The sequence below is a fragment of the Haliotis rubra genome, unplaced genomic scaffold, assembly GCF_003918875.1.
Source record: "Haliotis rubra isolate DU_JTF1 unplaced genomic scaffold, ASM391887v1 Scf128, whole genome shotgun sequence".
NCBI classification, from domain to species: Eukaryota; Metazoa; Mollusca; class Gastropoda; order Lepetellida; family Haliotidae; genus Haliotis; species Haliotis rubra.
This window is the reverse complement of record NW_025765203.1, coordinates 931419-945246: the sequence shown is the minus strand read 5'-3', so window position 1 is coordinate 945246 and position 13828 is coordinate 931419. Positions and strand designations below refer to the sequence as shown.

Sequence of the window (13828 nt, the reverse complement as noted above, 5' to 3'; positions counted from 1 at the left end):
CGAGTGCTAAGTTCGAGGCGATGAAAGCCGAGATGTCACTTGAATTACATTACACGATCGCACAATAAAGATGGAAAAAGTAAGTTGTAATGTACGTTTGACAACTTTTACGAGTACTGTTGTTGATTCTATTCTTTCTTTTATTCAATTTGTTTAATTATTATCTCGAAACATCGTTACTTTGCTCTTTGACAACTTTGACGTGGACCCGTTGTTCGAGAATTGTATTTTTCAATAACATTGCGAAAAATAGTTTATAATTCTAATGCTGTCGATAATATATGGTCATTTGAAATGAAATAAGTGTTTTCAGACATTGCTAAAAGTGACAGATTCAATAAATGAATCATACGTTAGTAATATCATTTTGATGATACGGTGTGTGGGGACTCACTTGGCCGGTTTTCCTGGCTACGGGTTTAGACTCGTGACGTCTTGGCCGGGCCTACGGTGTGGGGACTCGTGACGTCTTGGCCGGTTTTCCTGCCTACGGTGTGTGGGGACTCGTGACGTCTTGGCCGGTTTTCCTGCCTACGGTGTTAAATGGGTTAAAGGAAACCGTCATATAGACGGAATATTGCTGAGTGTGGCGTTAAACAACAAACAATATAGAATATGTAAGCAACAAATGTAGATCACAACTCAAGCATTCTAAAATTCCATATATGTCCCTGAAACGTCCTGGCCCGTGAAGATCTGGGTTAGAATTGGTCTTCAGCAACCCATGCTTGTCGTAAAAGGCGACTAACGGGATTGGGTGACTTTCTTAACACATGTCATCGTATCCCAATTGCGTAGAATGATGTTGATCACTGGATGGTTTGGTCCAGACTCGAGTATTTACAGACCACCGCCGTATAGCTGGAATATTGCTGAGTGTGGCGTAAAACTAGACTCACTCACTGAAACGTCCTAAAGGCCAAAATACAGAATGTAGAATATATATTGAATATAGTTTGGGAAATCAGCCCGCTCAGGAGAGGCACACCGTTACACCGTGTACCAACACACACAACACCGGAGTAAATATACCACAAGTTTATTTGTCAACACATAGAGTGAATATCGTCCATATTTATATATATTCCAGCTTCTTATGATAACCCATTTGTCTGGTTAAAATGGCGATAAGGTTGCTACTGTAAACTTTAGTTACTGTATCTCGACGAAGATATTAATGACAATGGCGTGTCCGGATGAAGTATAATGTGAATTATTTATCTGCTCTGGTTATATGTCGCCGTTCTTACACGAAGTACATGCGATTTGATGTGATCTGGTTTGATAAACGTAGCCATAATACAGTTAAATTAATTGTTCCTTAAAGTGACTATTTCACACCGTACTTCTCTAAAAATAAATAATGCATTTCTCTCAATAATACTAACTATCAGCCCTCAGGGAAGCTACCATATAGTTTATTCCAAAACAATACGTGTTTAGATTACAATAATAAATTGCAACGTTGCTGTAAGTCGACTGTCGCCCTTTCTACCTGCCGAAAATGATCTCAAGCGAATCCCATAGAGTTATGTCCCTTGGAGTGCTCCTTACGCATATCCTGCGCACAACTTGTGATTTAAACCACTTCGGCAAACACCGACAGCACCGCGTGCGACAGTTTTCGATGTACGGAGCAATTATTTATTTACCATATATGGCAAGTGTTCTCTGTTTGCAAGCTGTTCGCCTGGAAGTTTCAATTATCGATTTCAGGCAAGTCGTAAGGGATAATAAGTGTTGTGTTGCATCAATAGGAAGCCAAAGTGAGTGCATATGCCCTAATATAGAAATTATAGGCCAAAATATTGTCGAATATGTGTGACATTGTTCCTTTAAATGTAGCTAATCGGCACACTAAGAGATACTGTGCCTTAAATCCGTGCCTTACCAGCTCAATAGGACGCAATGGTCACTGATTATGTCCAGTGGTCGTTATCAATTTGACCTTTGGCAGGTTTAAGATAGTGGGACATGGTCCGTTAGTTTGTAATATTCATAATTTCAATGGCAAGTGACGTGATAAAATAGTATGAAAACTTTGTCCGTGATCTACATGTTAGTATAATTATACACATGTAACTTCCCGCAAATCCTATTACAGCACTTAAGCACAAGAATAGATAATACCATGTAACATATTGCCCTGACATTTTAGGGAACAGGAACTCATCCGTGTTTGACATATCTTCCTATGTACGACAAGGATGCATGCTTAGTCCTGCACTGTTTATCTTATTCATAAATGTACTAAGGAACTCAAACAGTTAGGATTACGAGGTATACATGTAACAGAAAGTATTGAAGAAATCATCATGTTAATGTTCGCTGATGATATGTCATTGATTCACTCAAGTGTCGTTGGGTTACAGAGAAAACTTGATGCCCTTGATAGCTATTGTAGAAAATGAGGACTTGAAGTCAAATATTATTTTGTTCAGAAATGGTGGCTACCTGAAATCAACTGAAAAATGGTATTATAGGGGATCTGAAAGGCAGATAGTAACTTATTTTAAATATCATGGAATTATGTTTTCATAAAGACTATGTTGGTCTAAATTTAAGCCTGTGAAACATTAGCTCTGCAAGCTAGTAAAGTCCTTTGCCCACTACAGCAACTTTTGAGAAAATATCCAGCTATTCAGTTTAATAGTGTAACAAAGATTTTTGCAAAGTTTTGCAAAAGTTTCCAATTTTGTTGTATGGGTCCGAAATTTGGGGCTTCATGCCAAAGGAGGTAATAGAAAAAGTACAGTGACATTTCTTTAAGAGATATATAGGTGTCAGGTGTCTCAACAAATGCCATTCTCGGTGAGACAGGCAGATACCCACTTTGTATCAGATATTTTACTCGCTGTATCAAGTACCGGTGTCGATTGATATGTTTGGAATCTTGTAGATACCCTAAGGCATGCTATGAAATGCTTAAGGTCTATGATGATAATGGAAAAATAGATTGGGTGTCAAGGGTTAGATTATTCCTATTTTACACTGGTGTTTCATATGTCTAGATCTCCCAGGACTGTGGGCATGTTGACGTATTAACAGTTCACCGTTGTAAAGATATCAAGTTCCAGGATTGGCATTATAAGATTAACAATTCACTTTACCTCATCGTTAACTCCAGAAATGTACACATCCTCACTCTGCTTGCAAAAAAGATTTGAGAAGACTGTTATGTAAGTTTCGTTGTCTTTCACATAAGTTGAATATTCAGCAGTATCGGTTTGATAACAATGTTGATAGAAATGAATTAGTCTGCTCCAAGTGTCAGTTACAGCAAATTGAAAATGAGGATAATTTTCTGCTTATTTGTCCTGATTATGCAGAAAGTCGTCAGAAGATTATTCCATCTTATTACCAGGTAGACCCATCACTCGTCAAGTATTATCAATTGTTATCATCAACTAATGAGGAGCATATACTATCCTTACGTATTTATCTGAAAAGACTGACTGAGTTCGGTTTTACGCCGCTTTTAGCAATATTCCAGCAATATCATGGCGGGGGACACCAAAATGAGCTTCACCCATGTGGGGAATCGAATCCGGGTCTTCGGCGTGACGAGCGAACGCTTTAACCACTAGGCTACCCCACCGCCCTTATCTGAATAGAACCTTAGATTTTCTACAGTACTATAACTTGAGCTTATCTTGTACCGCTGTGCACAACATCTGTGTACTCTAAATGTACTTTAGACCATGTGGTCGCCATACCGAAAAAGATTGTTATTGCGATTGCCCTGACATTTCCTGTTAAGTGTGTTCATACTTTGAACTTAAATTGAGGCCTGTTCTTTAATAGTTGTAGAATGTTAAACACCGCTTCAGAGCGTGTGATTGTGATGATCATCAATAATGACCATCTCTTTTGTTGTGTCAGCGTAGTTCAACCACAGTCGTATGCCTCGTATGTGGATAACGAGGCAGGTTTAGTATATATAGACCCAGAGAGTCCGAGCACACCACACAGCCTGTTCCACACAGACAAGGTAGGTACATATGATGCATGGTTGAAAGATTCATGTGATGAGTGAGTGAGTTTAGTTTTACGCCACAGGAAGGATTCGTGTGACGTACTGTAAGTGAACAATTCGGAAACGGTTGCATAAAAAAATATATGATATAAAGATATGAAACATGAAATGGGATTCAATTCAGGGCGATGGCGATGAAAAACGCAGAAAAAAATGCTGCCCTTACGTATGCATATGCAATTCAACGACCGATATATTGATAGGGGAACATGCACCTCTCCATTTAGGAGGAGTGAAAACAGACATTAACAATGACTATTGCCGTTATATCGATCCATTACATCTGAACCTTATGTAAAATGAATTTAGCAAGACTAAATCTCCCCTAAAACATCATAGTCTAATGGATAGAGCACCTGCCCTAAAAGCAGGGGTTCGACTGTGGTACTTGTGGACAGCCTGTCTCATTGAGCTAGTATTATAAAACCGGCATAAGTAATCACTGTTGCTAGCAAAGTCGAGCTCTTTCATCCAGCCAAACCGGTACATTGCACTTTTCACTACAAAATATCTTCATTATTTTTAGAGAAATGTGCCGGAAATTCAACATGCTTAAATAGCCACAACATACTTAATGTATGCCTCAGCTATGTGTTTCTTTCGCATGCACGGCCACTCAAAGTTATGCTGAACTGACGTTTTCAAAAAGAGTACCCAATTGTTTTCACGAAGTTTCCTATGTAATTTACGAGTTGAATAAACAGAACCACGAAGTAATAAATTTAAATTGGCCAAGAGTCTTTGCTCTAATTTGATAATAACAATCCTAAAATCGTATTGGTTTCCGTAGTTCATGAAATAACACTGTTTTCGAACTAGATACCGCAAGTGTTTGACACATTATGTAGTTTGCGGAAGCTAATGTTTGTTCATTTACTACTGACAACACATCGCGACGCTGTACAAACACACAAATCTACTCCATGCTCGCCACGTAACAATCAAGGTGAGGTTGATATGCGATGAAGCCAAAGTGCAGTGACGTGTTTAATGAAAGTAAGAGTCAGTTAACGCCTCAGGGTCAGGCACGAGCACAACGTCCATGACTGCACACAGCTACATTGCTGACGTTGTGTACGTGTCCTCCTGCTGTTCGCGACGTATACAAATACAAAACACACGCATACTACAGTGGGAGAGTACATAGAGGCTGACAGCTCGGCCTAGACACTGTTTGCATTTGGAGAGAGAAACGTGTAGATCTAGAGTTCGGTATGTACTGATAAAGTTTAAATTTCATAACAATTTCATGAATATACGTTGTTGGAAACATTATTATTTTTACAAATGAACAGAAATAAATGCAGCAGAGGGTTCGATTGGTTCTAGCACAGTAAGGCTGGTTATGCTCATCATCAGCTCCGGGCAATTGTTCCCTCAACACGCAGCATAAATAGTGAATGGGACTCCTCCCAGGAAGCGCTGCCTTGTCGAACCCACCTAACACTTTCTGGAGGTTGTGAAGACTCCCCAACACCACAGCCGTCTGCATTACCCAGATTGTTAGAAGGGTTGGGTACTCTCCAAATTCAGTGATGAGACTGAGAGGTACCAAACCTAAGCCACCAAGAACAAGGGGAAGTCATCCATAGAAACAGACTGATACACTGGAACTGCCCACGCACCAGGAAAAGACATCTCAGCTTTCACTGAAAACCTGGTCAGTGTGTATTAAGAGTCCTAACTCTGCCCATTTTTGTTTTCAGATATATTCATAACTCAAATCGCCTACAGATCCCGCTGACCATCAAGATGCTGAGTCTGGTATGTATGTACAAAACAAAACGATTCTGTAGAGACATCCTACAAACGTTTAGGGGTAGGCTTTCGGTGCTTCTTTCTCTCTAACTAACCACTCTCTTGACTGTTGAGGTCATTAACACCAGGTGATAATTAGTCACTGCCGTTACCTGGACGTCTATCCTTCTTGTAAGGAGCGGTGGATGTGGCCTCAGTTTGTGGTAACCTGTTTATTATATTTCTGGATGTGGCTTCAGTCAGTGGTAACCAGTTATTCATAATATGTTTGTATGTGGCCTCAGTCAGTGGTAACCTGTTGTTCATAATATTTCTGGATGTGGCTTCAGTCAGTGGTAACCAGTTGTTCATAATATTTCTGGATGTGGCTTCAGTCAGTGGTAACCAGTTGTTCATAATATTTTTGTATGTGGCCTCAGTCAGTGGTAACCAGTTGTTCATAATATTTCTGGATGTGGCCTCAGTCAGTGGTAACCAGTTGTTCATAATATTTTTGTATGTGGCCTCAGTCAGTGGTAACCAGTTGTTCATAATATTTTTTTTATGTGGCCTCAGTCAGTGGCAACCTGTTGTTCATAATATTTTTGTATGTGGCCTCAGTCAGTGGTAACCAGTTATTCATAATATTTTTGTATGTGGCCTCAGTCAGTCGGTAAGTCAGTAACCTGTTCATAATATTTCTGGATGTGGCTTCAGTCAGTGGTAACCAGTTGTTCATAATATTTTTGTATGTGGCCTCAGTCAGTGGTAACCAGTTGTTCATAATATTTTTGTATGTGGCCTCAGTCAGTGGTAACCAGTTGTTCATAATATTTTTGTATGTGGCTTCTCAGTCAGTATGTGGCCTCAGTGGTAACCAGTTGTTCATAATATTTTTGTATGTGGCCTCAGTCAGTGGTAACCTGTTGTTCATAATATTTTTGTATGTGGCCTCAGTCAGTGGTAACCAGTTGTTCATAATATTTCTGGATGTGGCTTCAGTCAGTGGTAACCTGTTGTTCATAATATTTTTTTATGTGGCCTCAGTCAGTGGTAACCTGTTCATGGTATTTCTGGATGTGGCCTCAGTTAGTGGTAACCAGTTGTTCATAATATTTCTGGGTGTAGCCTCAGTCAGTGGTAACCTGTTTATTATATTTCTGGATGTGGCCTCAGTTAGTGGTAACCAGTTGTTCATAATATTTCTGGATGTAGCCTCAGTCAGTGGTAACCTGTTTATTATATTTCTGGATGTGGCCTCAGTTAGTGGCAACCAGTTGTTCATAATATTTCTGGATGTGGCCTCAGTTAGTGGTAACCAGTTGTTCATAATATTTCTGAATGTAGCCTCAGTCAGTCGTAACCTGTTTATTATATTTCTGAACGTGACCTCAGTTAGTGGTAACCTGTTTATTATATTTCTGGATGTGACCTCAGTCAGTGGTAACCTGTTCATTATATTTCTGGATGTAGCCTCAGTCAGTGGTAACCTGTTTATTATATTTCTGGATGTGACCTCAGTCAGTGGTAACCTGTTTATTATATTTCTGGATGTGACCTCAGTCAGTGGTAACCTGTTCATGGTATTTCTGGATGTGGCCTCAGTCAGTGGTAACCCTGTTCATGATATTTCTGGATGTGGCCTCAGTCAGTGGTAACCAGTTGTTCATAATATTTTTGGATGTGGCCTCAGTCAGTGGTAACCTGTTCATGGTATTTCTGGATGTGGCCTCAGTCAGTGGTAACCTGTTCATGATATTTCTGTATGTGGCCTCAGTCAGTGGTAACCTGTTCATGATATTTCTGTATGTGGCCTCAGTCAGTGGTAACCTGTTCATGATATTTTTGTATGTGGCCTCAGTCAGTGGTAACCTGTTCATGATATTTCTGGATGTGGCCTCAGTCAGTGGTAACCGGCTGTTCGTGGTATTTCTGGATGTGGCCTCAGTCAGTGGTAACCTGTTCATGATATTTTTGTATGTGGCCTCAGTCAGTGGTAACCTGTTCATGATATGGTATTTTTGTATGTGGCCTCAGTCAGTCAGTGGTAACCTGTTCATGATATTTTTTGTATGTGGCCTCAGTCAGTGGTAACCTGTTCATGATATTTTTGTATGTGGCCTCAGTCAGTGGTAACCTGTTCATGGTATTTCTGGATGTGGCCTCAGTCAGTGGTAACCTGTTCATGATATTTTTGTATGTGGCCTCAGTCAGTGGTAACCTGTTCATGGTATTTTTGTATGTGGCCTCAGTCAGTGGTAACCTGTTTTCATGATATTTTTGTATGTGGCCTCAGTCAGTGGTAACCTGTTCATGGTATTTCTGGATGTGGTGTCAGTCAGTGGTAACCCTGTTCATGGTATTTTTGTATGTGGCCTCAGTCAGTGGTAACCTGTTCATGATATTTTTGTATGTGGCCTCAGTCAGTGGTAACCTGTTCATGATATTTTTGTATGTGGCCTCAGTCAGTGGTAACCTGTTCATGGTATTTCTGGATGTGGCCTCAGTCAGTGGTAACCTGTTCATGGTATTTCTGGATGTGTCCTCAGTTAGTGGTAGCCTATTCATTATTTTTTAGACAAGGTTGAAAAACTGAAATGCGGTCAAGAATGAGTAGTGTCGTTATGAGTGAGTGAGTGAGTGAGTTGGGTTTTACGCCGCTTTTAGCAATATTCCAGCAATATCACGGCGGGGGACACCATAAATGGACTTCACACATTGTGCCCATGTGGGGATTCGAACCCGGGTCGTCAGCGTGACGAGCCGACGCTTTAACCATTAGGCTACCCCACCGCCCGAGTGTCGTTATGAAGATAACACGAATATTTGATATTCGGAATTGTGTTTGAGACAGAATATGTTTTCAGGCAGCGCTTCAACCAACCGGTTTGTCCCGAGATAGGGTCAAGCGAAATAGTCTGTAATATCGTGTTAAGGATAGATTCTTATTTACTAGACCTTTGAGTGAGTAGGTGAGTGAGTGAGTGAATCTAGTTTTAGTTAGGTTAGGCGATATTCCAGTAATATGGAGGCCGTATGTTAATAATTCTGGAACAGACAACCCAGTGATCAACAGCATGAGCATCGGTCTACGCAATTGTGATACGATGACATGTGTCAACCAAGTCAGTGAGGTGAAATTGGGTTTAACGTCGTGCTTGAGAATATTTCGCTCATATGACGATGTGCATGCGTGTGTATGTGTATGTGCGGCTGCTTGTACTAGCTCAGACTTAAGCTGGTTTACTGAGATACTTCCTCGTTGTAATGACTGTACGCTGCAAATTCTCTTTTTAATTCCTTCACTGCCGAACACAACACGGCCTGTGGGTGGAAAAGGCACAATATGCTCTGTATCCACACCACAATATTTTCTAAAAATAACAGCCCGTCCAGCAAACGGTTCGTATTCGTAAATATATACAAGGAGTGATTATTGTTTTCAAAGAACGTTGTTATTTCAGAGACTTGCAATCCTAGTCATCCTGGCAGTGACTATGACAGTGACTGTGACGGGCCAGGCAAGCAGATGCACATTGTGTGTACGAGCTTGCACGAACCAGGAGATGCAGTGCAGATTCGACAAAACCATCTGTCCAAATGGACCCCTGACACGCAGCTGCAGAACTACATGCGGCGCTGCATTCGAGAACTGTCCTAGTGGATGTGACTGCCAGTGATGACTTGCACCAGGCTGGCTTCCACAGTGAATGACATGTAAACATCATGTATAATATACTACATGCATCTGAAAGCAATATTGTTTTGTGATTACTTCTACAACACGGCTTATTATGTGAGTGAGCGATGTTGTAAGGCTGGGTTTACAAAGTCTCCTTGGTAATGAATGATTCTGATCATCATGAATGAGGGAGTGCTTTGTTGTCACACCCACTGTGAGTTATTTCAGTTATATCCTCACGTGTCAGCTTAATGAATGAGCAATATTCATATTGCTTTTAGCAATATTCCAGCAATATCCCGGGGACACCAGAAATGGGCTTCACACATTGGACCCATGTGGGGAATCGAACCCCTGTCTTCGGCGTGACGAGCGAACGTTTTAACCACTAGGCTACCCCACCGCCCCGTTTAATGAATGCGGAAAGTTGTTGCTACTCGTTCTGTTGGAGCAAGAATCTCAATGGGTTCAGAATTTAAATCCCCATCGAGCAATGCTTTGTGGACAATGGAATAAAAATCAGAAAGTAAAATCATCGTTATGAATGGGTGTGTGAGTTGAACTGACACCTTGTCGCCCTATGTAAGATGTGTTAAAACGGCCTAAAAATTTACTAAAACGCGACAATGCGAAAATTCGACATTTTGATGAAATGTCGCGTTGTCGCATTGTCGCGTGTCGCGTTTTAGTCAATACGTTATAATACATACCATAGTCAATATTTTAACAAAGCGCGACACGTGACAATGCGACATTTCATCAAAATGTCGCGTTTTATTAGTTACGGCGGATTTTATAAACTATCACAAGCATGATTACTTTTCGATGTTTGGAGCGGAGTGGAGTGGAGTGGAGCGGAGGGAGTGAGTGAGTGAGTGAGTGAGTGAGTGAGTGAGTGAGTGAGTGAGTGAGTGAGTGAGTGAGTGAGTGAGTGAGTGAGTGAGTGAGTGAGTGAGTGAGTGAGTGAGTGAGTGAGTGAGTGAGTGAGTGAGTGAGTGAGTGAGTGAGTGAGTTTAGTTTTACGCCGCTTTTAGCAATATTCCAGCAACATAACGGCGGGGGACACCAGAAATGGGCTTCACACATTGGACCCATGTGGGGAATCGAACCCGGGTCTTTGTCGTGACGAGCGAACGTTTTAACCACTAGGCTATCCCACCGCCCTAGTGAGTGAGTGAGTGGAGGTGGAGTGGAGTGGAGTGGAGTGGAGTGGAGTGGAGTGAATGAGTGAGCGGAGCGGAGAGGAGTGGAGTGGAGCGGAGCGGGGGGAGGGAGGGAGGGAGGGAGCGAGCGAGCGAGGGAGAGTTGATTTCTTGCACTCCAAGGGTACGCAACTCTGCCAAGCGATTTCACCGGTTTTAATATCATAATGATAACAGTCCATTTGTATGGCGTTTTCCCAAGAAGAATATCACGTTTAAAGCCGACCTAAACTGTCTTTGAGGTGCTGGATGGTTAAGTGATATTACCAATCTCATTCTACCTGGTATCCATCCACTGCTGGCTGAACAGAGGCAGATGTCGGACAAATTCATCACCGTCGGACAGGACTGTACCAAGAAACTCTGTCAGGAGCCAAACTGTGGAACATAGTGACCCATTCGTGGACATCACTTGATGTTTCTGATGGTGTGGCCTGAATTTTAACAATATTTCAGTTTTTTCACAACCTGTCAGCTTGATATCGGTGAAATGTCCAAAGTGATGAGTGTGTATGGTGCTGGGATTAGAACCTATGATCATAGTTTTCTGGTGTGACTAAGAGACACAACTTCTGCACAGCAAATTGCCCCGCCTTGAATGACAGGGCCACCGTGTGCCGCCATTACAAGGAATAGTAGCGCTAATGATTTGACTTGCTGCTAAAACACACTTGATTGGCCAAATACATTTACAATATATACAATAATTTTCAAAGCAACAATGAAAGATTTGCATTAAGTTCAAGAAAAGCAGCCCCATTATCATTACGCGTACTACTTCATTGTAAAAACCATTGGAGGTAACAAAAGACCACTGAAGTGTGAAATAGAGTATAACTTTTCCTGCGTATGCGTAGACTAATTGCCTTTCTACGCATGCGCACCGGTAATCTTTTTCCTTTTACACATCTTAGATAGGGCGACAATGCGACAACGCGACATATTTTGACATTGAAAATTGTCGCTATGTCGCGTGTCGCCCTTTGGAGGAATAGAAAAATATTATTCAAAACGCGACACGCGACATCGCGACAATGCGACAAATGGGCGAAATGTCGCGTGTCGCGTTTTGGTTTATTTTGCCTCATTTTACTTGTTTTTTGAGAGGGCGACAATGCGACAACGCGACAATGTTCCTTCTCGGATTCCATATCAGTGGCTGTCTGTAATAAAAGAAAAAAACACAATGCTAACAATCCCGTCTCCAGCCACCTCAACAACATCCTTCGTGTATGGTGAGAATGACACTCACTCACTCACTCACTCACTCACTCACTCACTCACTCTAGTCAACCGTACAATAACAATGTTGCTGTGCGTCTATTTCCAAGCTGAAAACATAAGTTAACCCGAAATCTGCTACTGTACGTGAAAGAAATCGTAATCAACATTTGTATTCTAGAATTGACTAAGTTTACAAATCAAAGTACAAAAAAGTGACAAATTCAATTGCTGCTAAAATGTAAGTAAAATGTTAAAGTAAGTATACACCAATCTTAATGATACTATTGCAGTGATTCGGCGACTGTTTTCAGGAAAGTAACATTTTACTAACGTTTGTTACGTTCAAGACAAATCCATCATTTAAATGTATCATTCAATGGCCGGAAGTTCAGTTTACTGTATTCAAACTCTCCGATCCATACAAAAAATACAAACACAAATAATGCATATGTACAATTGTAGAAAGCATGTGTCAATTTGAGGGGTCAACAGTTTTTCTCTGTTTGAATAAGCGAACTATCTGAAAAGATTTATCTCATGTGTTTGGATATATTATGTACGGCTGTATGTTTTTCTCCAAACATTTCACAACTCAGCTAGAATATGGAATTTCTGCCTAGTAGATGTAAAGTACAAATAATGGCGCCCTCTGGTGGATAGAAACTAAAGGTGCTAGCTGATAACATTATAACATTGACTGATACTTCAGATACACTGTGTAATGTTGTCTATAAATAATATATGATAGCATACCGACTCGACGACGATCACTGACATGTTATCATTATCAAGATACACCCTCCAGCGGAAAAGATACTCCCTCACAATCCATCCGACCACTCGTTTACATACACATGACAAACACTTCACTTGACATATCTCTGGGAACAAAGAGGAATTGTGTTGCTCTCTTCCAGCGCTTTCATCGCCAAGCATCAGTGCGTCATACATAACTGGCAAGAAGATTTTGAAGCATCAACAGTTATAATGCCAGTACATCTTCCCTAGTCCATTTATTCAACACAGACATCTTTAAAACAACATGAATACTCCTGGTTTCAATTCAGCATCTGTTTCACATCACTCACTATCTTTTGTCCATCATACTATTACATACTGCATTGATAAGAAGACCAATTCGCTTCACAGTAAATGTTATCAGTGGCCTTATTCAGATCGGAACAAGCTCAAGTCACAGTCCGATGGTGGTCAGCCGACTGACTCCTTCTCAAGATTGAAGTAAACAGTGTAACAAACGCCTTGAATTTCGGGGTGAAAATATTATATACGTTTAACAACTAACTACATGTCATCACATGTGATCATTAAAGAAATAGAGCTTAAGACAATGTACACTTTTTTGACAAGTATGTGTGTTTCCGTTTTGATCAGGGTGCGTGTGGCGTTTTGACTTGGTAGTGTATCTGTTTAGACTTGGTACCATGGCTGTTGTGTGTGGTCGTTTTGACTAAGCATTGTGGTTGTTTTGACTAGGTAGTGTATCTGTTTTGACTAAGTATTGTGCCCGTTTTGACTAGGGAGAGTGTGAACGTTTTGACTAGGGAGCGAGTGTACGTTTTGACTAGGGAGAGTGTGAACGTTTTGACTAGGAGCGTGTGGACGTTTTGACTAGGAGAGTGTGAACGTTTTGACTAGGACGTTTTGACTGTGTGGACGTTTTGACTAGTGGAGGGAGCGTGAACGTTTTGACTGACTAGGGAGTGTGTGGACGTTTTGACTAGGGAGTGTGTGGACTTTAGGACTGGACGTTTTGACTAGGAAGTGTGGACGTGATGTGGACGTTTTGACTAGTGGAGAGCGTGAACGTTTTGACTAGGGAGTGTGTGGACGTTTTGACTAGGGAGTGTGTGACGTTTTGACTAGGAGTGTGTGGACGTTTTGACTGTGAACGTTTTGACTAGGGAGTGTGACGTTTTGACTAGTGTG

At 41.1% G+C, this 13828-nt stretch overlaps 2 long non-coding RNA genes across 9 annotated transcripts; one reads left to right on the top strand and one right to left on the bottom strand.

The window, feature by feature from the left end:
• The first annotated feature begins 3891 nt into the window (after positions 1-3891).
• LOC124266760 lies at positions 3892-9527 on the top strand. The gene is made up of 3 exons (XR_006895845.1): positions 3892-3991; positions 5743-5800; positions 9238-9527. It is a non-coding gene; the product is annotated as an uncharacterized LOC124266760 (long non-coding RNA).
• On the bottom strand, positions 6649-8395 carry LOC124266761. Of its 8 annotated transcripts, none has more exons than XR_006895852.1 (4): positions 8081-8395; positions 7164-7774; positions 6832-7076; positions 6649-6786 (listed from the first exon to the last, which is right to left on the bottom strand). It is a non-coding gene; the product is annotated as an uncharacterized LOC124266761 (long non-coding RNA). The 8 variants fall into 8 exon arrangements; XR_006895847.1 differs by having other exon boundaries at positions 6649-7005; positions 7048-7076; XR_006895848.1 differs by adding an exon at positions 7911-8036 and having other exon boundaries at positions 6649-7076; positions 8292-8309.
• Positions 9528-13828: the final 4301 nt, after the last annotated feature.